Source organism: Cydia fagiglandana, chromosome 21 (assembly GCF_963556715.1).
Source record: "Cydia fagiglandana chromosome 21, ilCydFagi1.1, whole genome shotgun sequence".
Lineage (NCBI taxonomy): Eukaryota > Metazoa > Arthropoda > Insecta > Lepidoptera > Tortricidae > Cydia > Cydia fagiglandana.
The window spans coordinates 7797900-7824794 of record NC_085952.1 but is presented as its reverse complement, the minus strand read 5'-3'; the positions used below and the strand labels follow the sequence as shown (position 1 = coordinate 7824794).

Below are 26895 nucleotides of genomic sequence, written 5' to 3'. Positions count from 1 at the left end.
AATCTAAATTGATATAGGTTCCCGTTGATCTAGAACTATGAAATTTAGCAAGTTGTAATTTCATCTTACACTACAAATACAGAGAAAAATCTGAAAACTGTAAAATTTCACCCTCGGTGGCCGAGTATGACTTGCACCTGGCCGGTTTTTATTTACCTATTTTCAAGTATAAAAAGATACATAAGGACCAAAAATATTTATGAACTATCGCCTTAAAGGCTTGAATTAGGTCGAGGCTTGCTCTAGTTCACGCCAACGATAAACAAATTACTGGTTGGACCCAAACATGTATTCCCATCGCTTTCAATCTTAACTACGGGCCAAAAGTTTAGGCGAACCAGTGCTTATAATATTTTAGTAATCTCGATGACCCGAGTGTGTCCTTAAACTACGTCCAAGACCACCGGTGGACGGGCAGCAGCGTCCCTCAAATTCGGTGTACTCGACTGCGATCGCCAACCCGCCTGCCAAGCGTGGCGATTATGGCATTCACCCCCCATAAAAAAAGGGGGAGGCCTATGTTCAGCAGTGGACGTCTTATGACTGAGATGATGATGATGATGATAATGAATCTCGATGGGTAGGATGACAAATAATACCAAGAATGCTGGCGGCATTTCCTCGCTGTATCGCAATGCTGATATGTTGTGCGAGACTGCGAGGTGGCGGCCAGCTTTGTGATTATGTCTGAGTTTTTTTCCATTTACATAAATATGCTGCCTTAGAACTACGAAATTATTACGAGTATTTGGTACCCTATTGTGTCCCAATGCTGGGCACAGGCCTCCTTCTCTTTCTTCCACGCGTCTCGATCTAGTCAATATTAGGCCTATCTTTCCGAAAAAACGTAAGGTCATGCCCCCATCTCCTTCGAGGTCAGCCGTGACGCCGCACTATATTTGGTGTCCACTGGGTAGATTTCTTGGCCCGTAGGTCGTTTGGCATAACTGCAGGTCATCGGAACAAAGATATTTGTCCATATTTTTATAATATATTTTGGGCCATAGTTGGGAGCTTTTGGGCTATAGTTACAGTTAGGTTAGCTTACGGTTCTCGAAATATTAGTTTCTACTCGCTCGCAGCTACTCGCTTCCATTCGTAAGAACACCCCAGCAACATAAAAATTGCGCTTTACCGCCCAGGGCATCTACTATAATGAAATTCAAAACAATATCTGTCTTTTTCTAACATTACATCCCAAGTATATAGTGAAAAGGACAAGACTTACTGCGGAGCGAAGACGCAAATTGCGTTGAGTCTGCGGGGTCTAATTTTATAACGTAGCAAGCTGGTGTTTTATGGTTTGAAGTTAAGTAGCAGACATGAGCGTCTGCTGAAATGACAACATAAAATGTACACACTTCATAAAATATAAACTACGACAGTGTCCTAAACTTATACACCGTGTTTTTTTTTGTTTTCCGTTAATTTCAAGGGTGTATTCCTGAGCTTAAATCAAGTAACTTTCTCAAAGATACCGATATTCTAATTAACTCCATTTCGGAGATAATCAATATTTTATTTTTTTCCTATAAGGCCTCTACAAGCGTGTACACTTGCCTTAGGGCCGGTTTACATATTGATTAGTGTTTAGAATGAGTTCATACATTTGCTACTAAACTTAAGTACAATCTCGGTCGATCGATGTTCAAAATGACATTGATATGTCACAGATTTCAATTGTTTGGATGAGTTAAATGTAATGCCCGTCTTACAACAACGCTACATGCTACATTTAATTACTTTTTAAACTTAATATAAAATTAAAAAAAGCAAAAATATTTTTTTTTTTTTAATTAACTATGCCATTTAGTTCTCTTAAACGTACTTAACCATACCCCGAAGTTAACGGAATTCAATAAAAACACGGTGTATGTATGTGACGCAGCCTAATTGCCTATCGCCACTTGCACCATTCCACTAACCCAGTTAACCGGTTAAACCGTTAATCCAGTGTCAAATTGTACTGGTAACCTGGTAACTCCAGGTTTAACTGGTTAACCTCGGGTTAGTGAATGCTGCAAGTGGCGCTAAGTGTTGTTAGTCCGCCCTTTGGGCCCGATTCGGATTTTGAAATAGACATCTATTAGACATCACCAAGATACGATAACGATATGTTTAAGATCTAACCTGTCAAATTTGACATTTGCGCGATTCTGGAGATACTCTTGAACGATTTCCACAGGATATGACTTAGAGATCCAATTCACATCTAATAGATATCTTACTATACAGGGTGATCAATCTAAATGGGTCAGTATGGAGAAGTCAGAAACTATAAGAGATAGCGAAATCTGTTCTTAGGAACCATGGCTCCGATTTTAGATTTAATAATAATGGCATTCAATTTTTTTTTAAATCTATCATACATAACCGGGATTCGAACATGGTCAATATTCTTGTTGTTTGTTTGTATGGAAACTTTTAAACGATGCGTGATAGGTGGGGGGTGCTCGACCAAATATCATAGAGGGCCCCGAGACAAAACAAAGTACATTAAAAAAAATCAAAATGGCCGACTTTTTTTTTTAATTTTTTCAAGTTGGTCCGAGCGTGCTGAGAATTGGCATGCGGCGAGCCTGAAGGCCCAATATTACAATGTCAAAAAAATATTTTTGGAAAAATCCAAAATAGTGGCGGACACGGGCAAAGACAAATTTCCAAGTAGGTTAAGCGAGCCTGAAGGGCGAGCTTCAGGCCGGGAGGCCGAAGGCCGACCCCGGTGGAGGGCCGAAGGCCCGAAGCCTCCACCCCGACGCCCAAAAAGCGACTCCCAATAGGAAAAGTGTTGGGTCGTGTTTAAGCTCCAACTTCCCCCTCTCGTGTGACGCTTCGGGCCTTCGGCCTTACGCAGAGCTCGGCCTTCGGTCTTCGCAAGCCTCGACGCTTCGCCGTGGGGCATTCGGCCCGCCGGCTTCGGTCATCAAGACAGTTGACTTGGTAGAACGCTTGGAAGCACCGAATTCACGCAGTTCGGCCTTCGGCCTCGCGTTTTGGGAGTCGGGGTGGAGGCTCAGGGCATTCGGCCTTCCACCGGGGTCGGCCTTCGGCCTCCCGGCATGAAGGTCGCCCTTCGGGCTCGCTTAACCTACTTGAAAATTTTACTTTGCCCGTGTCCGCCGCCATTTTGAATTTTTCCAAAAATATTTTATTGACATTGTAATCTTGGGCCCCCAGGCTCGCCGCATGCCGAATCTCAGCGCGCTCGGACCAACTTGAAAAAATTAAAAAAATGTCGGCCATTTTGATTTTTTTTAATGTACTTTGTTTTGTCTCGGGGCCCTCTATGATATTTGGTCGAGCACCCCCCACCTATCACGCATCGTTTAAAAGTTGCCATACAAACAAACAACAAGAATATTGACCATGTTCGAATCCCGGTTATGTATGATAGATTTAAAAAAAAAATTGAATGCCATTATTATTAAATCTAAAATCGAAGCCATGGTTCCTAAGAACAGATTTTGCTATCTCTCATAGTTTCTGACTTCTCCATACTGACCCATTTGGATTGATCACCCTGTATAACGTAAAAATGACATTGGTTGCCCGAATTGCGCTGCAAAAGAGAACTAGTTGATATCTAAACTATAACGTATCTAGAATGGATCTAGTACATGTCGTCTCTTGTGAATATCTTGAAGTTCTAAAACGGCAGATGAACGAAATATCATTTAATATTTACCACTAGTTTTTCACTGAATGAAAACATGGTAAAGAAACCGAAACAATGCCAACATTCCTTGTCATTATCTTAACCTCCTAACCAAACGTCGGACTATAGGGGCAGTTTGAGGGCAAGGTAAGGTTTACAAAAAAATCTTAACTGACGAGTATTATAATGTACCTAGTATTTGTAACATAGTTAATTAAATAAGTTACCCGTTATCATTTATTCATCTTTAATGTGTAAATACTGAGTGACGGATAAAGCCAAACGAACTTTTTCGCCATTTTGACTTATGTGTAGTCCAAGTACGTACGTTTATAAATAACGCAGTTAGTTGCTATGATATTTGGAATTTCACATTATAAATACTAGGTACCAAATACTAAGTACAAATACTCGAAAGTGAATTGATTGATTTGCGAACCTTACCTATCATTCTGACATGCCACGAAAATGCCCGCTGGAGTCCGACGTATGCTCCTAACCTAACCAAACCAAAGCAATACTTACACGATTAACTAATCCATTTTAACAAACAAATAACAGGTAAATATTTTTCAAGAAAGGCACTTGATTACTGTCAAATAACAGAATATTTTCATTCAATCCCCAATCATATTTAAACGACATCCAATCTACACTCGATCATAAACATGTATGCGTATTTACGCCTTATTCCAATGACATAAGATTTGAAATTGTATACAAGTTTATGCCCTTGACTCTGTCTTATTCAAAAACACATTTTCGTATCTATCTCGAGAAACGTAGTAATTTTATTTAACCGACGGAGTACCCACAAAATCAGGGGCGCCCAGAAAAAGCATAATCTGGTTAGGGGACGGCGTTATGCGAGATGACACATATATTTTATTGCGCTGGGGAGTTTTTAACTTGTTTGTGCTTTTTATGGTTTTCATCGTTATTTTCTTTTTCTTCAGTCCTACCGATTTAAGTTTTAATGATATTACCTTATTCTCTTGGTCGTGACCTCATGTCTGGAAACGTGACTACTATGGGGTATTCTTCCTATCACTGTTCTCCAGGCCTCTCGATCTTTCCATCTTACCATCTGCATCGTTGCCTGGAGCAAAGTCTGGGTAATATTTTGGACCACATCTGACCATCTACTGGGTGCACGCCCTCTACTCCTTCGATATTGATATTACCTACCTATCGTTAATATCTATAACATTACCAAACGTACTTTCGACAGTACTCACTTACTTACTCCTCTGGCGCAGCGACCCAAAGCGTGTCTTGGCCTCCAACACGACTGCTGGTCACTGATTCCGGTCCTGTGCTGTTTCTCGCCAGTCCTCAACCTGGAGCTCACGTAGACCGCGTCCACCACATCCGCCCACGACCACTTTACTCTAAGTGAATGTTAAGTCAATCTTGATAATTGTACAGAAAACCAGCAGCAGATAAGAAGAATCATCGTCAGTTTAGTATTTAGCAGGTATAATCTAGGCATTTTAAATCGGTGGCAATGTTCATGTTAACTTATTTTTTTTACATCCATTTTTTTTTTATTTTACTGGGTAGCGTTGAAATTATATTTATAATCAAATTAATAAAAGGAGCAAATTAAGTCTATCCGATAATTGAATTCCTGTCCAACAACACTTTTGTTTCAATATTGTTATAAATAAAGTTCTAGATATTACACTTTTGGATAACGCAACCCAACGATTTTTTTCCGTTTGACATTCTTATTCGATTCGTTAGTGTGTACGAAATTTGGTAACCGAATATAAATTGATTAATTTAAGCCCTTCTACTACCGCTAACGAAATGGTAATTTTTGAAGTAATATTTTATAAAATGACCCCTAAATTCAACACAATGATCATCTTCGTAGCGTTGGAACTTGCAAGAAGGTAGGCGATCTTGACATGTCTTTTAATTGAAAAACGCTTTTTAAAAATCAGTAACTATTACTTATGAAAGCAGAAGAATATAAATGATCGTATTAGATTCATAATTGTTACATACCTATTTGCCGTAACTTATTTTTAAAATGTGTTTTTCAATTAAAAGACACATCAAGATTGTTTACCTAATTTCTAATGCTAAAAAAAACGAAGTATACATTGTAGCAAATCATTTAGCCACGGCATGGCGGCACACTTGTGGATCCTGGGGTGCGCTCGGCAACCTAATCCCAGGAATTGGTACAGGCACAATTTTTTACTAAGGCGAAACTGATCTTCAACTTGGAGGGTTCTCGCATGATGTTTTCACGATGTGTTGTTTGAGATGTAATCTCAATATGTATCATAAAGTTAATTGACGGAGCGTTCGCGAAGGTCTCCATTTGAGCTTGGGCAAAAATGCTTTCGTATGTTCTCCTCTACAGGTCGCAACTCGCATTTCTCAACCAATTCTCGTGTGATCAGATTCGGTATATTTTTCTGGCGTTTAATTTTTTGGAAAAAGTTCAGAATAGCAAAAATTTGCATAAAATACTTAAACGTCCGTAGATTCTATGTCACTTGAAACTATAATATTGTGTTGGCTGATATACAGTTAGTTTTTATTTATCAAGAAATGTCCTTTAATTAATAACTTTATTAAGAAGTTATTCCTTAATGTAAACTAATTCAATTAAATTATAATATTACAAAATTAAAACTTAAGTTAAACCTAGAAATAAATATGTATAAATAAATAAATTTAAGAATCAATGCAGTATTTTAATTTTTAATTTTTTTAGGCTTATCGCGAGAAAGCGCTGGCGGCCTAGCGGTAAGAGCGAGCGACTTGCAATCCGGAGGTCGCGGGTTCATACCCCTGCTCGTACCAATGAGTTTTTCGGAACTTATGTACGAAATATCATTTGATATTTACCAGTCGCTTTTCGGTAAAGGAAAACATCGTGAAGAAACCGGACTAATCCCAATAAGGCCTAGTTTCCTCTCTGGGTTGGAAGGTCAGATGGCAGTCGCCTTCGTAAAAGCTAGTGCCTACGTCAAATCATGGGATTACTTGTCAAGCGGACCCCAGGCTCCCATGAGCCGTGGCGAAATGCCGGGATAACGCGGGGAAGAAGATCACGAGATAGCTCACAGAATCACTAGGTAACTAGTTCACCCTAGTTCAATAGAATCGATCCTTTCATGATGTTTTAAAAAATTACCCACGGAAATACCATAATTAAATTCAGGTATTTGTATTATTGTAGGTCTACTCGCTCCAAAAGCCGATAAAAAGAAAATTTAAACTAGATTAAAACAGGGCCCGAAGGGACCTGTGTTTCTACCTTGTTATTTTTAATCGAAAAAGTTTTTTTAACGAATTGACGGGAGGCGGCGAAATAACGTAAATAAAATTTGCATTTTGCTAATTCAAATTAAAATGACAATTTTTTATTTCAATTTCATGTGCGTGAAGCCGACCCATCCCCCCTCCTTTTTGGGGGTTAGACACGATACGATCTCGTGGCTAACGGGCCAAATCAGCTTTTTTTTACCTTATAGGAACAATCCTGCCAAGCAGCATCGCCTGAGACAAAAGTACATACTCACTGCAGTTACCCTACGAGTTCAAGGTCGAAAAAAAACATAAACTTTGACATTCTGCTCGATTCGAACTTTAAGATGCGTCAATTAATAGATCTAGAAACGATTAGATGTGTACCGACACATTTTTTTGTTGACACTGGTCAAAAGTGACGTTTTTGTTTGGAGAAACGTCACATTTGACACTGACATCGTTTCTAGATCTATTAATTGACGTATCTTAAAGTTCGAATAGGGCCGTTTATCTCGGAAACTACGAGTATAGGTAGATCTACACTCTACAGAGACAATTTTAGACTCGTATTGTAACAAATTTAGTCTACTTTGTCTGTAATCAAAAAGTTACAGCTCTCTACAATTTAGGCAGGTCTGAATAACCTAAACTTTTTACTGGCGTATTCAGGCAGCAGTAATACATTAGGAAACAATGTAACTTGAAATTTTTCTGTCCGTGCAGCTGGTAGACGTAAAACCTTTAGAGCTAAACTGCCGTATTCGAACTTCAAGATATTCACAAGAGACGACACGTACTAGATCCATTCTAGATACGTTATAGTTTAGATATCAACTAGTTCTCTTTTGCAGTGCAATTCGGGCAACCAATGTCACTTTTACATTAGATAGAGTAAGATATCTATTAGATGTGAATTGGATCTCTAAGTCATATCCTGTGGAAATCGTTCAAGAGTATCTCCAGAATCGCGCAAATGTCCAATTTGACAGGTTAGATCTTAAACATATCGTTATCGTATCTTGGTGATGTCTAAAAGATATCTAATAACTAGATGTCTATTTCATCTCATGTAACCAATGGCAGAAACTGGCCGAAGACCGACCCGTGTGGCGTCGTGCTATTCACGATGGTCAATCCAAGCACGACGATGCCTGGTTTTCCTCATTAAAAGAAAAACGCATGAGGCGCCACGAGCAGGCCTCCAACCGCCCACCTGGGGGAGCATACACCTGCCGCGTGTGTGGCCGTGGGATCCTCTCTCGTATAGGGCTTTACAGCCACGAACGCAAGTGTAGTAACCAGGATGCTGCTTGAAACATCTGACACAGATGATAAAGGCCTATTATTATTTCAATCGGGCCCAAAGCTGGCCATAGTAAAATGCATCTTACATCACCAGCGTATAAAGGTAACTTACATTGCTCGTAAACTGCATCTTCAATGCCACGGATGATATCACCAGCCTATAAAGCCACTTCCATTCCTGCCGGCGTATTATGGATAGCGTTATCCATCTTTATCCACGTGATAAAATAACTGTCATTTAACACTGTAGGATAGAAAGTGACGGACACCGTTTTATCACGTTCTCACGTAAACAAGAACGACCATCCGTACTGGTGTACAATCGCCATCAGATATATCGGAGCGGCCAAGGTGCTCATAAATATCTGAACATTGTCATACCTATTTGGCCCGGTTTGAACTTTAAGGTACGTCAGTTATTAGATCTAGAAACGATATGGATTAGATGTTAGTGTCAAATGTGACGTTTCTTCAAACAATAACGTCACTTTTGACACTGACACATCTAATCCATATCGTTTCTCGATCTATTAATTGATGTGTCTTAAAGTTCGAATCGGGCATGAGAGTGTGAAGGCGTTAGAGTTCGTATTAAGATATTTGTGAGCACCTTGGCCGCTCCGATATATGTGTTATTTATAAATCCCTGTTTTAAGTCAACACTTTCCTAATCCCTTTCTCGCCGTGCCGCCATTTTTTCGCCCTCGAATGTGTCACTTTGCGTTGACAAATGTCTGAACTTACTCAACACTACAACCAAAGAGGATTTGAAGTAGAGAGTTACCATAGTCTAAAGTTCGTTTTTTTTAGCATTAGAAAGAACTTAAAAGAAGGTAAGCGATCTTGACATGTCTTTTAATTGAAAAACACTTTTTAAAAATCAATAACTATTACTTATGAAAGCAGAAGAATATAAATGATCGTATTAGATTCGTAATTGTTACATATTTGCCGTAACTTATTTTTAAAATGTGTTTTTCAATTAAAAGACACATCAAGATTGTTTACCTAATTTCTAATGCTAAAAAAAACGAAGTATAATAAAACATGGTCTTCTCTTCCCACAGAGTGACACAAGCCTACGTCACAATAACATGGCCGCTATATATAGCCCTATCGCATATGATCATATAGCGCTGTCGCACGATGACGTAGGCTTGTGTCAGTCACGTGACCACGAAAAGACGGGATGAGAGTACCAGGCGGACTATATTATTATACCATGAGAGTTACTGTCATGGTAAATTATGTAGCTACAGTTCACTTACTGCCATCTTTCGACAGAAGATTAACACTGTTTGAACGCCATTTGACTTTGATCCTTATTCTTGAACTGATATGTGTTAACTTTTTAAATATTAATATTCACGCCATCTACTCGAGCATAGGCTGAGGGTTGTGGCGCCATCGGTCGAAAACATGGAACCATACCTTTGGCCTATAGTCGAGTAGATGGCGTGAATATTAATATTTAATAAGTTAACACATATCAGTGAAAGAATAAGGATCAAAGTCAAATGGCGTTCTAACAGTTTTATGTTCTGTCGAAAGATGGCAGTAAATTTACAGTGGCTACATAATTTACTTTGACCAAAGAGAATATATAGTATAGAGGGCTATTGCCAAAGTAAATTTTGTAGTCACGGTACATTTACTGCTATCTATCAACACACGATTAAAACTAAAAAAAAAATGGAAAAAGTATAAATTAATCAAAATATGTTTACGGATAAATGATTTTAAATTTTTATTGTTCCATACCGACCCATGTTCTTTCACTGATATGTGTTAAAATTGTTAACTATCAAACGGTGTCAACGCCATCTAGCCGAGAATAGGCCAAAGGTGTGTGCGCCATCTATTCGAGAATGACTTTTTCTTGATTTCCGAGGCACGCTTTTTTCTTAGACTTTATTTATCTTATACGGAGTTATATATATCTCTCTGCTTTGACAATCCGTCTCTATAGGCTTTATTCTCTTTGCTACAACTTAAGTACGCGTGGAAGTGTTAAAGCATTTTCTCAGGATATTGCTCATCAATCATGGGTAATTTTAACATTATTTTTTCGCTTGGCTTGTGAAATATTAGGGCGTCGTGCTGGTTTGGAGTTTTATAAGGATCATCATCATTGTTCTTAAGAGCCTAGCTCTTGTCGGTGGAGTATTCGCCATTCCGTTCTCTTCTCTGCTACTGTTTTGAGTTCCTGATACGTCACTACATTAATTTTCTCTTTGGCTTGGTCAATATATGCACGTCTCGGTCTTCCTCTGCCTCTCTGTTCTTCTATTCTGCCTTCAATTATAGACTTTATGTAATTATCGTGACGTATCAGGTGCCCCAACATGTTTCCCCTTCTGTTTTCAATTGTTTTTAGCAGAGATCTCTTCTCACCTACCAAATTTAATACTTCCGTATTTGTTTTCCTCTCTTTCCAGCTTATTCCTTCCATTCTTCTCCATGTCCACATTTCAAAAGCGCTCAATCTGTCTCTATCACGCTGGGTTAATGTCCACGTCTCGCTTGCATATAACGCTATACTCCAGACGTAGGTCTTGATAAATCGCTTTCTGATGTTTCGGGATATCTTTGCTTTAAGCAGGTGTTTCTTGGCGTTGAAAGCTTTTTTAGCCATGGCTATGCGTGTGGTGATATCCGAAGTACATCTGGAGTCGCATGTTATAATGCTTCCTAAGTATTTAAAACTTTTTACTTGCTCAATTACTGTATTTCTGATTTGAATAGGGTCTATTTTGTTATTATGCTTAGATGTTATTAATGTTTTTGTTTTAATGATGTTGATCTTAAGTCCAAATTCTGTAAATATGTGGTCCATTTCCGTTACAAGCTGTTCTAGTTCTATAGAATTTTCTGCTATTGCTGCTATGTCATCTGCAAACCTAACGAAATAAAACTTTTCTCCGTTAATTTTGACACCCCCCTTTCCTATTTCAACAATTTTTCTTATGGCGGTTTCGATGAATATATTAAAAATTAATGGCGAGAGTGGACAACCCTGGCGCACTCCCTGTCTTACTTTCGCCTTTCCTTTTTCTTGTCCTATTTCTACTATAGTTTCCTGTTCCTTATATAATGCATGTATAATTCGTCTGTCTCTATAATCTATGCCTATTGTTTTCATAATGTTCATCATCCGTATCCAGTCTATCTTGTCGAACGCTTTCTCTAAATCTATAAATGCTATGTGGGTCTTAAGTCCTACGTCCAATCTTCTATCAATAATTAACCTAAGAGCGAGAATAGCTTCCCTAGTTCCTTTATGTTGTCTGAAACCGTATTGGTCCGGCCCTAAATAGCTTTCAGCTATCGGTCTTATTCTACTTTGTATTATTTTTAAAAGTATTTTATAAGGATGGACATGTTTTTTGGGAAAACCGGGCGTGTTTTGGGGACAACTATTTAGTACAATGATTTTGATATTTGATAGAGCAGGTAGCCATAATTTAGGATGGTCAATTTTGAATGAAATGAATGAATGAAAATCTTTATTTCAGGCAACTAGTGACCCACACATAAATACCTTAAAACTAGCATACATATAAAAATAACTCAACGCTAGTAGAGTTTTGAGGAAGAGTTAACACTTTCTGTCTATCTCAAGGTCATTCGTCGAATCCAACTCGAATGGGCACATATCGCAAAGTTAGCTTTCTATGAGCTCTTCTGATTTTTTCACCACCAAACTTGAGCAGAGGCGTATTCAGATTATGATAACAGGTTATGAATTTGATCTGAGTTTGTTATGGATCGATTATCTGTCAGTGTCAAAAGACGTTTTTTGTTGAAGAAATTATTCTTTTGACACTGAGAGATTATATAATTATCTTATCCTTAAACAAATTCATAACCTATTATTATAATCCAAATATTACGCGTCCTTGTAAAACTGAGTAGCTACTATTATTCTGCGAGTTTAATTTAATACTAGAACGCTTAAGCTAAGGCTTATAAACCAACACGAATAGTTCTATGTAAAAATAACAATAAATTTTCAAACCAAACTTGACCGCCGTGACCTTATCGCAGCGGGGATAATTGAAGTGTCAACACTATCAGCTTTGTCCCCCCTACGCCACAGATATTCGAATACAAGAGATTACGGTTTGCATGTCCCAGCGCAGCGGAACCCACCGAGCGTATTGTACTTATTTGGCTTGGCACCTATTCAAGCAATATGTCACTTAGTAATAGCTCAAGTGCTTATGCTTTTATGCTGCTTTTATTCATAATCATAATCTTTATTGTTTGTGAGAAATGGGTTACATTGCCAGTATTTAATATTGTATCATTGGCGAATCCATTTTACATGGATTCACCAAGACTCTACCTTTACAGGTGTATAAACAATAATTTCATATGGACTCTTACCATGTCTTTTTTGAAATAGGTTTTTCTCTTTTTTACTCTTATTGTCTGTTAGTGGTCGATAAAAGATATAGTCTTGAATGGACTTACTTTATATATTTGTATTATACGCTTTATTCCAAAGCTACCAAGTCCACAATTATAATATACTAGAAAAGGAAAAAGTAGCTGTTACTATTTTTATAAGAACCCTGTTAATGTTGAGAGGTATTAAACTAACATGATCGTGACTCATTATTTGAAAGAAAATGAGAGTCTACCTTCAGGGCAAAATCTTCTTCTTCTTCTTCCTCGCGTTATGGCGCATTTCGCTACGGCTCATGAGAGCCTGGGGTCCGCTTGACAACTAATCCCATGATTTGACGTAGGCACTAGTTTTTACGAAAGCGACTGCCATCTGACCTTTCAACCCAGAGGGTAAACTAGGCCTTAATGGGATTAGTCCGGTTTCCTCATGATGTTTTCCTTCACCGAAAAGCGACTGGTCAATATCAAATGATACTTCGTACATAAGTTCCGAAAAACTCATTTGGTACGGGCCGGGGTTTGAACCCGCGACCTCCAGATTGCAAGTCGCACGCTCTCACCGCTAGGCCACCAGCGCTTCAGGACAAAATAACACAATAAAAGTAAGTTCACGCGATAATGTCGCGCTTTAGCTTAAATAATTAAGCCAGTTATTTCCTCGGAAACCCACCGACGCTTAAATATATTCTTATCAGGAACTATGGCTCTCAGGTCGAATGCCCGGTACCCACGGCTCCGATAGGCACTCATCTATGGGGGGTATTTATGACTTAGATATCCAAGTCACATCTAGTCGATATCTAATGTACCTAGATCTCTAAATCGTCTCAAGATCTTGTGATTATCTCGAAATCCGAATAGGCCTGGTACCCTATTAAACGTGGGTCGTTTTACATTGTGGCCAAATGTTAGTGCGTGTGTTGAAGGCTTTTATGGTGAGAACTAGAGGTTTCTGCCTAGTTTGTTGTTATTTTTATGGTAAGAACACAGGGGTTTTTATGGGGTTCAAGGGTATTATATTGTGCAATTCCATGATGTATACGCAGATAGCAGTAAAGTTGTTTTTACGAGCTTTTATTTAACTTGCAATGTTTGCATGTATGTAAGTTTACATTTATTTTCCGGTGAAATCTATCAAGCTATCCATTTATAATTGAAATTTATTTTGGGTTCTGTTCGATAACGTTTCCCACTTAAATATGTATACGTACTTCTACTACTAACTACTAAAGTAATTAATGGTTTAGGTAAATTGCAAGTAAATTATCGAAGGGCATGCATTAGCACTCAATATTGATTTAAGATAAAAATATAAGCGTGACGGAGTGGTCAGAAAAAAAGCCAACATTTTTTTTTTCATTTCTCATGCTCTGAAATACATTGTTGTTCTAAAAGGTGTGCAGAAAATGATACGTTTCTGAACTCTGTTCGATAACGAGTTTCCCACTTAAATAGGTATACGTACTTCTACTACTACTGAAGTAATTAGTGGTTTAGGTACATTGCTAATCAATTACTGTACCTAAGTATATAACGTACTGTCAAAACCCTTTTTATTTTCCTTTTCGTTGTCTTGTTTCTGACGTCCACCACTCTGTCACGCTTCTATTTTTGTCTTTTAAGAAATTAATAAAAACAAGTGCGAGTCTGACTTGCGCACGAAGGGTTCCGTACCATAAAGCAAAAAAAAAAAACAAAAAAAAGCAAAAAAAAAAAAAACGGTCACCCATCCAAGTACTGACCCCTCCCGACGTTGCTTAACTTTGGTCAAAAATCACGTTTGTTGTATGGGAGCCCCATTTAAATCTTTATTTTATTCTGTTTTTAGTATTTGTTGTTATAGCGGCAACAGAAATACATCATCTGTGAAAATTTCAACTGTCTAGCTATCACGGTTCGTGAGATACAGCCTGGTGACAGACGGACGGACGGACGGACGGACGGACGGACGGACAGCGAAGTCTTAGTAATAGGGTCCCGTTTTACCCTTTGGGTACGGAACCCTAAAAATGAGTACTATTGCATACCTTTCTAGCTGTACATTATAATTCTCTTGAGAAAATGAAAAACTAAATTTCATCCTATACAAAAACCTCCACTCCGTCACATTTTTTGGTGACAAAAAACAAGAGAACGAAAACCATTTTGACTCACGGAACTTATATCGTACGTTACTTTTTTATTGGTGTAGGTATGTATGTTATGAACATCGTGACTTCTAACAATCTAGATTAATTAAGACAGAACCACGCAGACGTGTGGTTGGCACTTACATATCCATCAACACGCCGTTTTGAGGCTTTTCCCTGTAGCGAACATGTATCAGAATGGATGTGTGGCGAATGTGCCTAGTTCACACTACTAAAAGAGGTTAGGTTAGCTAATAATGTAGCGGAGACCGAGGTGAGTTGTGACAGAGAAGAGTTGTGACATCGTCGATTTTTTGGAATCTATTAACTAGAAACTAGGTCGCAACAGTGTGCGTTTGTTAGCTCGTTACTTGAACTAAAATCGACGATGTCACAACTCTCCTCTGTCACAACTCACCTCGGTCTCCGGTCTCCCCTATTATCAGATTACAGCTAGATCAAGAAATAAAAAAAAAAGCTTTCTGATAATAAATTTCTTTTGAAGTGAAAACTTCTTTAGCGGCGCTGAGCACTTTTTGAGGTGGGGAAAAAATGATAAACTCGAGACAGCACGCATCGCCATAGGTAGTTACACCAACGTAGTGATTCAATTCTCTTTGGGTACCTACACCTGTCTGCTTGACTTGTTTTATACCTGTATGTAATGTTGTGGTTGGTATTCGGCAGAGGGGAAATACTGCCGTATTCGAACTTCAAGATATTCACAAGAGACGACACGTACTAGATCCATTCTAGATACGTTATAGTTTAGATATCAACTAGTTCTCTTTTGCAGCGCAATTCGGGCAACCAATGTCACTTTTACGTTAGATAGCGTAAGATATTTATTAGATGTGAATTGGATCTCTAAGTCATATCCTGAGGAAATCGTTCAAGAGTATCTCCAGAATCGCGCATTGTCAAATTTGACAGGTTAGATCTTAGACATATCGTTATCGTATCTTGGTGATGTCTAAAAGATATCTAATAGATGTCTATTTCAAAATCCGAATCGGGCCCATAGTAGGTACGAATGCCGTCTCCCTTCCCAGTGTTGGTCGAAGGAATATACGGTCGCTTTTGTTATTTTTCTATTAACACATTTCAAAAGAAACTTCAAATAAAGATGTGAAAAGGTACCGATACCTTTTCGACGCGTTGAAATTCTCTTTCACTACTCCATTAATTATTACCAAACTTTGAGCATCAAAAGAGTTTTAAATTAACTTTTTTAATAATCTTTTTAATTTAGTAGCGGTTGGCACTCGCCTTTCAGCTGTGTTTAAGACAGACGCTTTTTGTTGTTTGTTTTTTTTTTACTTGTTTTATGCGAAATTTATTAGAAAAGTTTTGTTGTTCATCATTTCTGATACAAATGGCGCTCTCAGTAATCTGGTGTTTCGATTTTTTTTAATACCTACATAATACCTTTTCTATTGTCGTAGATCTTTTTCTGGTGGCTGGCTGACGAAGATATTTCTCATCGAAAAATTAGAATAAGTTTCGAAGCTCTGAAATTCGAGTCTATATTCTTAACCTACTTTGTTAAACCTGGTATTTTGTTTAAACGAACGAGTTTTGAGAGTTAAGAGAGTGCCCCATGACAGGTAAAGTCTGATAAAAAAGAGTAAAAATTAAAAAAGGCAATACTGTAGTGTCGTCACATTCAAATTAATCTACCTATGTAAGAAAACGGGACGATACTACAGTATTGCCATATATAATTTCTACAATTTTTTGTCAGACTATATTTCGCGCGCTACATAGACTACCGGACTAGGATTCGCGCGGGAGACCTCCACCCATAGCTACATATCACGCTTTTTCTCGCCTGTCACGTCACGGCAGTCGCGCGCAACTTGTGCTAACCTCTCGCTAAGGGGTGTCAGGGCAAATATCATAACAATTCGAGTCAAGCCGAGCTACGGCCATCGTTAATACGAGAAAGTCTCCGCCGCGTCTGTCTGTTTGTGTGTTTGTATGTCGCGATAGACTCAAAAACTTCTGAACGGATTTTCATGCGGTTTCCACCTATCAATAGACTGATTCTTGAGGAAGGTTTAAGTGTATAATTTGCTAACCCATGCGAAGCCGGGGCGGGTCTCTAGTAAGTAATAAAACTGCTAACATGTACAGACACGCCCTAAGTCTGCTGCAGACTTCTCAAACCTCCTGCCGTATTCGAACTGCAAGATATTCACAAGAGATGACACGTACTAGATCCATTCTAGATACTATAGTTTGGATATCAACTAGTGCTCTTTTTTAGCGCAATTCGCGCAACCAATGTCACTTTTGCGTTAGATAGAGTAAGATATCTATTAGATGTGAATTAGATCTCTAAGTCATATCCTGTGGAAATCGTTCAAGAGTATCTCCAGAATCGCGCAAATGTGTAGATTTAGATTTATTTATTTCATAATATAAAATTACAATATAAATTATTTTACACTAATCTATACGAATTTATATTATGATCGTCAAGTAGGGAAATAACAATTGATTATAACTATACAAATGTCAAGCAATACACAATTTAAAAACCATTATTAGCAATCAATTAACTAAATTATTAACAATGTCAAATAATATAAAAAATTAAAAACAATGTCAATATGGCTAAGATAAGCACGGATATCTCATAAGGATCGTCAAATTAAAATAGAATAAAATAAATGAAATACAGGTCTCATAAAAAATTAACTACATTCAATTTATTATATTAGATACATGTCATTTCCATATATTCCTTTACAGAATATAATGGATTATCCAATAAAAAGAGTCTCAATTGGCGTTCAAATGTTTCGTCAGATGGTTCAGTTCGCAATTTTACAGATTAGATTGTAATTTGACAGATTAGATCTTAAACATATCGTTATCGTATCTTGGTGATGTGAGATGTCTAATAGATGTCTATTTCATAATCCGAATCGGGCACCTCGTTCCTAATATCACCCACCCGGCGCGATGAAGGATGATTGATGGGGCATCAGCTGACTTTGCGGTGTGCTAAACTTTTCAGACATACGCGTATGTATTCAAAGCATAGATATTTTTACATAGACTCCACATTAAGATTCGGAGTTACACACATTTTTATATTCGTCGTAAAACGAGGTGAGTTCCACGCCATTAAGCGCCACTTGCACCATTCCACCATATAACCTGGCCGCGTAGCCAAGATGCCAATCGCTTACGCTCCGTAGCGATCGAAACGCAACTGTCACTGTCGCACTAATATGGAAGAGTGATAGAGAGACACAAAGCGTTTCGTTGTCGAAGCGATAGCGATTGTAACCTTGGCTAGGCCGGCTGGCCGCGTAGCCAAGATGCCAATCGCTTACGCTCCGTAGCGATCGAAACGCAACTGTCACTGTCGCGCTAATATGGAAGAGTGATAGAGAGATATAATGCTTTTCGTTGACGAAGCGATAGCGATTGTAAGCTTGGCTAGGCCGGCTGGGGTTAATTAACTGGTGAAACCTTGAGTTACCAGGTACAATTTGACAATGGGTTAACGGTTTAACCCTTAAAGCATTTAATAACTGGAGTCGCCTTTATGAGCTTACCCCTTTGCCGGAAACTGCCCCTGACCGTCATTTAGTGGTAGCGGAGGACAAATTCTCATTTATGGTTATTGCAGGAAGTACAGTAACCGCCTGATTAAGATACGTCAAAGATTTGCTAAAGAAACGACATGGATGATGATGATGATGAAAAAATAACAAACTTAGCACATTTTTGACGTATCTTAAAATTCGAATCAGGTCGTAAGTCCATGTGTTAGAGTTTTGTTAAATAAATATAATATGTATTTATACTATTTATAGATCGCATGAAAAAGCTGTGACCATAAATTTTGTCGTCTCTAACGTTTCGTCTAGTAGAAAAGTGATCCGAGACTAAACCTATACATATCTGCCTCAACTACATTCAAAACCTGTTTCGATAATGCGCCTTATTGTTTTGGGATAAAATTCACAATCGAATTACTTTCAAATGTAGTTACGGCAAATATCGAAAGTAAGCGCGGTAGTGACATTGACGTACCATTTACAAAGTATGTATCTGTTATAAATGTGAAGACTTAGATATCACTTTTTAGGGTTCCGTACCCAAAGGGTAAAAACAGGACGGGACCCTATTAATAAGACTCCGCTGTTCGTCTGTCCATCTGTCCGTCTGTCTGTCTGTCACCAGGCTGTATCTCATGGACAGTGATAGCTAGACAGTCGAAATTTTCACAGATATATATAACTACAAATACTAAACACTTATACCAGCACACAAATACTAGCCACTATAACAACAAATAGGTACTAAAAACAAAATAAATAAATATTTAAGGCTCCCATAGAACAAACGTGATTTTTTGCCGTACCTATTTTCCGTGAGCAAGTCCGACTCGCACTTGGCCGTTTTTTGTTATTCATTAGTATGTGAGACGATATCGATATTGCCTTCGCCTTGACTTTCAAGAAATACAAGGTGAGTAAATATCGATCGATTTTTCGTAATTTTTCGAGCGGTTGATGTATTGCGTACATTGTCATCACTTGTGACATCGCATGGACACTTGTAAGGTAAGTGCGACATTTTGAATAAAAAACCGGACAAGTGCGAGTCAGACTCGCGCACTGAGGGATCCATACTTTTTTAGTATTTGTTGTTATAGCGGCAAGAGAAATACATCATCTGTGGAAATTTCAACTGTCTAGCTATCACGGTTCATGAGATACAGCCAGGTGACAGACAAACGGACCGACAGGCAGACGGACAGTGGAGTCTTAATAAAAGGGTCCCGTTCAGACGAAGTCGCGGGCAAAAGCTAGTCAAAAATACACGCTGAATCAGGCATGGCTCACTCCACGATTTCGTCGCTTTGCAACACAAATACATCCGTCCCACACCAATTTTGGTGGCTAGCCATACGCCGCGCGTGGCACTATCACCACCTAGCGGTCATATCTGTCCATCGTAATAGACGCGTTTTGTTAGAGAGTGAATCTTCTGCACCTAGTACTATTATTTATTCTGTGGCTGAATTAAGCCTGCACCCTGTATGATGTGAGGATGTGACGTGTAATGTGTTTGCCTGTTGTCTGCACTAATGGTGCGCCAAAGTAAAGGTTGGCGCGGTGACATTTTACGATCTTTTAACCCCTATTTATACGGAGCTATAAAACCGTTATCATTCTCTCTGAATAGTTATGAAGTTTCTTTCATAAAACAGCAGCAAATATATCTTGATTGTATACTTTCTTACAAATAAACGGATAGGGATAAACTTGTTAATTTTCTATACAAAACAGTCTGTCGATTTTTACAGGGGAGGGGTAGAGGGGCACGTCAAATGTATATAGGTACGTCACGTAAAAATAGCCCTGTCAAATAAACTCTATACTTTTATAGAATTATTTCCTTACTTATTCAGAAAACAATATCTCTCAATTAGATTCTACTTTGATTCTACTGCCATGCCATATAAAGTATCTTCAAAAGTCTATTTTTAGGAGGAAAACAAGTGCCTAATTGAAATTCGCTCGTCTTCAAGAAACCTTAAGAGCCAACAGGAGTGGTCATTTCTCCATACAAACGTACTCGACTGTTTCCTCCGTGGGTTTTGATACTAGAGGAATGATTTTTTCAACACAGATTAATATTATCAATATCTGTGTCGGACCGTTTTGCTTTTTTTGATATTTTTGTTTTTTAAGGCGCTAGAGCTCTTCAAAAATGGCCTCATTGACTATGCCGCAATGAGAAGCGTAGTATTCAAAACTGATATCAATTAGCCAAAAGAGCAAAACGGTCCGACACAGATAATTTCATAATCATTTAGATTTCCAAATTTGGTTACGATTGATTAAGTTTTGGAGGAGAAAACAGTCGAGTACGAAACCTCGATTTATGAGATTTTTACGCAGGATATTTCGCCTTGTCCTTATCGCACTAGTTTTAGGAGCCGCTTCCGTTAGCGAGAGGCGGCTATATTTACCTAAAATATTTAAAATTCAGCTCCAGGCCGCGTAGCCAAGATGCCGATCGCTTGCGCTCCGTAGCGATCGAAACGCAACTGTCACTGTCGCACTAATGTGAAAGAGTGATAGAGAGACATAATGCTTTTCGTTGTCGAAGCGATAGCGATTGTAACCTTGGCTAGGCCGGCTGTTTCGTCTTAATAGTTGAAACCACTGCGTTGGCGTAGTGTGGGACTGATGCAGGTTAATAACTTAGAGACTGATTTAGAATTAAGAGCCCATCAACGTGCACACTAGCTCCACTGCTGAATAATCGTGATTAATTAAATTTAACGACAGGTATTTAAAACCATAACATTTTGTTGAATTAGGATCGACCCTGCCTCAGTCTAAGGCACTGGTCCCACCGCGAGCTAGTAAGCTATGAGCTATCGGCTATAAACACGAACAAAAGATATAAGCACTCCCGTGTAAATAAAAGAGACACGGCGATATTTATAGCTCACCGCTGGGCGAGTAACTATAAATATCGCCGTGTCTCTTTTATTTACACGGGAGTGCTTATCTTTTGTTCGTGTTTATAGCCGATAGCTCATAGCTTACTAGCTCGCGGTAGGACCAGTGCCTAAGTGCACGCTGCCACAGAATAAATAATAGTACTAGGTACGGAAGACTCACTCTCTAACAAAACGCGTCTGTCACGATCAGCACAGATATGGCCGCTAGGTGGCGACAGCGCTACGCGCGGCTTATGGCAAACCCCAAAATTGGTGCCAAACGGATGGACTTTTAGCTACCTGTAGCAAAGCGACGAAATCGCGGAGTGAGCCACGCCTGACGCTGCTCAAACCACTTGCGAGCCCGACGCCACGCTGCACGCCCCGCCGAACGCTCCGCTTCGAGCGTCCACTCAGGCCTTACACTTATTATATTAAAACATGTTTATTGTAAGGATTTGTTATAAATTTTCTACAACAATGAACCATAATACGAATACTTCGCTAATTGTCTAATCTATTGTGATAAATAAATCTTATAACTTTCTATTAGAACTAACAAAGGTTAATATTATATTCTAAAATATAATCTATTATGAAAACTTATATAATGCTAAGGAACACAATAACGTTTAATTATGACTAAGCCTCAATTTGAAAGTAATTAATTAACTATTTTTATATTAAATGAAGACACTTTTTGGTATAGAAAGAAAGGAAAAAGTGGCCAGCTAGTAGTCATGATACGTAATACAACCACTTATATTTGATAGAAATACTTCGGTATGTATGTACTCAATTGCACATTTAATGAAAACAAAATAACACAACAATCCAATAAACATTTTTATTTTTAAACAACAAGCCGTCTTAAACCTACCATTTATAACGTCAACATTGTATGAATTGTACAATACCCACCAAAAACATAAATGTAAAAAAGGAGAGCCAAGTTCAATACAAAAATTATGCTTGGCTGTGGGGCTCGCCGCAAAAAGAATGGAGATCTAAATGAGTGCCACTGCCAAGTTCTATGCAAAATCCAAATATGTATTTATAGGAACAAAATAACATTATAAACAAGTATTAAACTCTATTTCTTTGCTTTATTGGATACCTATAACAATTGCTGTTATTTAAAAAAATGTGAGACCTTAAAGTAGATTTGACTTGGCCCGTTTTCATTATATCAATCATTTTATATATATTGTAATTCTGATAAAACCTGGCCAAGCCAAATCTAACCTACTTTAAGATCTCACATTTTTTTAAATAACAGCAATTGTTATAGGTATCCAATAAAGCAAAGAAATAGAGTTTAATACTTGTTTATAATGTTATTTTGTTCCTATAAATACATATTTGGATTTTGCATAGAACTTGGCAGTGGCACTCATTTAGATCTCCATTCTTTTTGCGGCGAGCCCCACAGCCAAGCATAATTTTTGTATTGAACTTGGCTCTCCTTTTTTACATTTATGATTTTGGTGGGATATCAATACTTTTTGTAAAGAAAACTAGGCAGGTATTGAGATTTAATGTTTTTTCTTGTGTTTCCGCTGTATGGTTTTTACTTCTGTTCTTTGTATAATTATGTGGTACCGCGCGCCGCCGACGACACACCGTTGGCCGGTTGTTTAGAGCGTATTAAAAGTTTTTTGTATGGGGCACCACTTATTTTTTTACTAAACTTTATTTTAATATAGCAAATATAATAATACATATATTGGGGTAGTTTCAAATATCTGCTTGTAACGGTTCCAACGCTACAATAAAAAAATATTTTTTTGTATGGGGACCCCCCCTATTTTTTAACTTTTTTTTATTTTTAGATTTTTTCCTACGCTTACACACAATAACCGAGCTGGATTCCAAATTTCATCCTTCTAGGTCATCTGGAAGTAGGTTAGGTTTAGGTACTTATATCAGTCCCAATAAAAAATGTTTTTTTGTATGGGGACCCCCCCTATTTTTAAACTTTATTTTATTTTTAGATTTTTTCCTACGGTTACACACAATAACCGAGCTGGATTCCAAATTTCATCCTTCTAGGTCATCTGGAAGTAGGTTAGGTTTAGGTACTTATATGTCAGTCCCAATAAAAAGTGGTTTTTTTGTATGGGGACCCCCCCTATTTTTTAACTTTATTTTATTTTTAGATTTTTTCCTACGGTTACACACAATAACCAAGCTGGATTCCAAATTTCATCCTTCTAGGTCATCTGGAAGTAGGTTAGGTTTAGGTACTATAAGTCATAAGTCAGTCTTAAAATTTACGACTTTTTGACCTTCATACCTTTATAACCGTTTGAGCTAGCTTCATGAAATTTGGGCTTCTAGATATCCTTATGGATATAATTAAACACACGTAGTTTTATGTGTTTACGTCAAAGATGTTTTGAGTTATAGAAGGGTCAAAAGTGGCACCAAGTGGTTCGTGTAATATTACACTCGGCGCTGGCTAGCCAGTTCCTTTGCATGAACTTGGCTTGACACGCTGCCGCGTGTCTAGATTATTTATCTTTACTAAAATCTTCTTTATTTACTATTACCTTAACCTTGTTGCACAACACAATTAAATACAATACAAGCAAAAACCATCGTTGTGCTTGCGAATTCCGCTATGTGATGCGTGAATTTTTAGAAAAGAAAACCTTGAAATCTTTTCCTAATAGTCTCAGGGTATGATTTAAGGTCTCTGGCCACTACACCGTATCATACCATGACCGTGCTATGAACGTGTCAGGCAAAAAAATATTCTTTATATGAAAAAGTATGAGACCATGCCCACTAGCCCGTTCCGTCACCGACCATACCCGACGCGTGCCATGCACGGACCGTCAAAAATAGTCGGCGAGGATATTTTGCCGGTGCCGAAACGCTCCGTGCATGGCACGCGACGTTGCCAGAACGGTGCGTGCAGGCGGCGAAACGGTGGTCATACGGGTTTTAACCGCGTAAGGTGACCGTTATAAACGCGTTGCTATATTTCTTGCTCGCTCTTACCAGTCTGATAACTATTCGCTGGCTCTTTCTGACGAGTTTTGCTCTCGCGGATAAAACGCGGGTACTAAGGGGATGAAACGCGAATGCTACGGGGATTATAGGCGGATGCTATGTGGGGATGGTGCGCGGTTACTACGGGCACTAAACCCGTTATGTACAATGTGGACACGGTGTAGTGGGCATAGTAGGCCGTATCGCGTTACATTCCGTGCCTGATACGATCATTGCACGGTCATGGTATGATACGGTGTAGTGGGCAAAGACCTTTAGGTTTCCAAACCATGTCAGAATTTGCAAGTGTGTAGTGTAATACACGTGTATCTGATGAGCGAAGATGAACATTGAATAAATTACGAGTACCAAGTTACTGACAGATTTCTCGAGAATACACGCTAGCTGCTAATCTAACTTCCTTTGGGCATTCTCTGCTTCCTCGCTCCCTTGCATCCTTTACCGACATGACTATTATACTGAGAGCTAGCTACGGAAATAGGTTTGCAATTTATAGAGCAACGAAATCCCTTTAGTTAGTGTGCCATACCATCATTATTAAATTAATAATTAATTCTCTCTAACAAAACGTGTAATGGCAAACCCCAAAATTGGGGTCGAACGGATGCACTTTTAGCTACATGTAGCAAAGCGACGAAATCGCGGAGTGAGACACGCCTGCCATAAGGAACCTGCCGTAGCTAACGACTTCATAAATAATACAAGATTCCAATTTTGATAGCGTTGCAGCTCTTGATTCTTGTTAACATGCAAACCAATGCAGTTATAGGGACTTTATGTAGCTGTAACATATACTATACTTTGGATTTTAAATAGCTGTAACACATATTAATTTGATTAAGTAGTAACCAAAAAAAATGGTTCTGTAAACTCGGTTTACGGCCGATAATTTTGCGTGATAACATCAATAAGAAAACATAACCATCACATTAAGTAACGTTAACATGGAAATTTGTCCACAACGTGACAGTCTTTCGTGCATGCTACCGGTGTACATCGATGACGTTATCACCTCAAAAATATTCAAGACATACATAAAACATAAACATAATTATCACGATAATTGTAACCGGGCCAAACAGTTTGTTTGGCCAAAGGCGGTACATGTTATACCACAATAAATACATTTTCATCAGACCCTTATTTGTTATTCAATGTTGATTTATCTATCTTGCTACGAGTACCTACCTACATAATTTTATGTACAGCTTGGCAAAAAAGAGTAGAAATTAAAAAGTGGCAACACTGTAGTGTCGTCCCGTTTTCTTATATGGATTGGTTTGAAAGGGACGACACTAAAGTGTGGCCACTTTTTAATTTCTACTCTTTTTGCCAAGCTGTAATTACAGAGTCCTAGAACGTACCTGTAATGTGTTGAGTAAAATTTCAATGTTCTCAAAAACCTCAAATTACAGCATAAAGATAAACTGTTTTTTTACAGTTTTCACAGTTTTCCACATTAAAAATTGGAATTTTAAGTGTTAGCACTGGATTTAGCGTTGATTTATTTAGAAAGAATTTTATAGGAATAACTCTTCTCGCTTTAGAGATAACGCTGTACTTCAAGAATACAAAAACGAGTTTTAAAAATGTGACACTAATCATTTATTATCTTCTTTAATGCTATAAGGGTATATTGTTATCATTTAATAAAACATCGTATAACACACGTATAACACAAGAAACATAAGTAAGTAATACCTACATGTTTTTTTATGGATAATGTTATTGAGGCAATAAATATACAAATAAATAAAATAAATTTAAATATACATAAAAAACCCGGATTCTCATTAAAGAATTTGGTATTATTGAGAGCATAAAGCCCTGCCCTGCCTGCGAAGCCGATGGTCCTGGGTTCGAATCCCAGTAAGGGCATTTATTTGTATGATGATACAGATATTTGTTCCTGAGTCATGGGTGTTTTCTATGTATTTAAGTATTTGTATATTATATATATCGTTGTCTGAGTACCCACAACACAAGCCTTCTTGAGCTTACTGTGGGACTTAGTCAATCTGTGTAAGAATGTCCTATAATATTTATTTATTTATTTATAAAATATTAAGAGCACAACGCGTATGATTTATCATCTTATGTTATAATGAATGAAAAATGAGAAACTTTTCTATTTATTCTTTAGCTACAACAAAAGGTTTCTTCATGAAAGCAAGTACGCCGCAGTCCACAAAGAGAGTGAATTAAGTCTGTTCAGTCTCTAAGTCCTTGCCGCTTTTCTAACAAGCATCGTCACACGATTCTCGGCTCGATTCGGCAAATGAATTAGAGATTCACTAGATATGAAATAGTAAAGATATGTGACGTCCCACGGCAAAAGGTACCTTATGGCGGCTGATGCCGCGATTCGGGAAGTGAATTAGAGATTCACTAGATATGAAATAGTAAAGATATGTGACGTTTCACGGCAAAAGGTACCTTATAGCGGCTGGTGCCGCGAAACTAATTAGAGATTCACTAGATATGAAATAGTAAAGATAATATCTTAGAGATTATAGTAGAGATTCACTAGATATGAAATAGTAAAGATAATATCTTTACTATATCGTATCTAGTTAATCTCTAATTCATATCCCGAACCGCGCCGTCTGTCTCGGATTTAA

At 38.1% G+C, this 26895-nt stretch overlaps 1 long non-coding RNA gene across 1 annotated transcript in view; it reads left to right on the top strand.

Annotated features, from left to right (window-relative positions):
- Nucleotides 1–26327, top strand: part of LOC134675018 (uncharacterized) — a 33949-nt gene extending 7622 nt beyond the window's left edge. Inside the window, exon 2 of the long non-coding RNA XR_010099671.1 lies at nt 26149–26327. This is a non-coding gene — a long non-coding RNA (uncharacterized LOC134675018). The remainder of the gene's footprint in view (nt 1–26148) is intronic.
- Nucleotides 26328–26895: the final 568 nt, after the last annotated feature.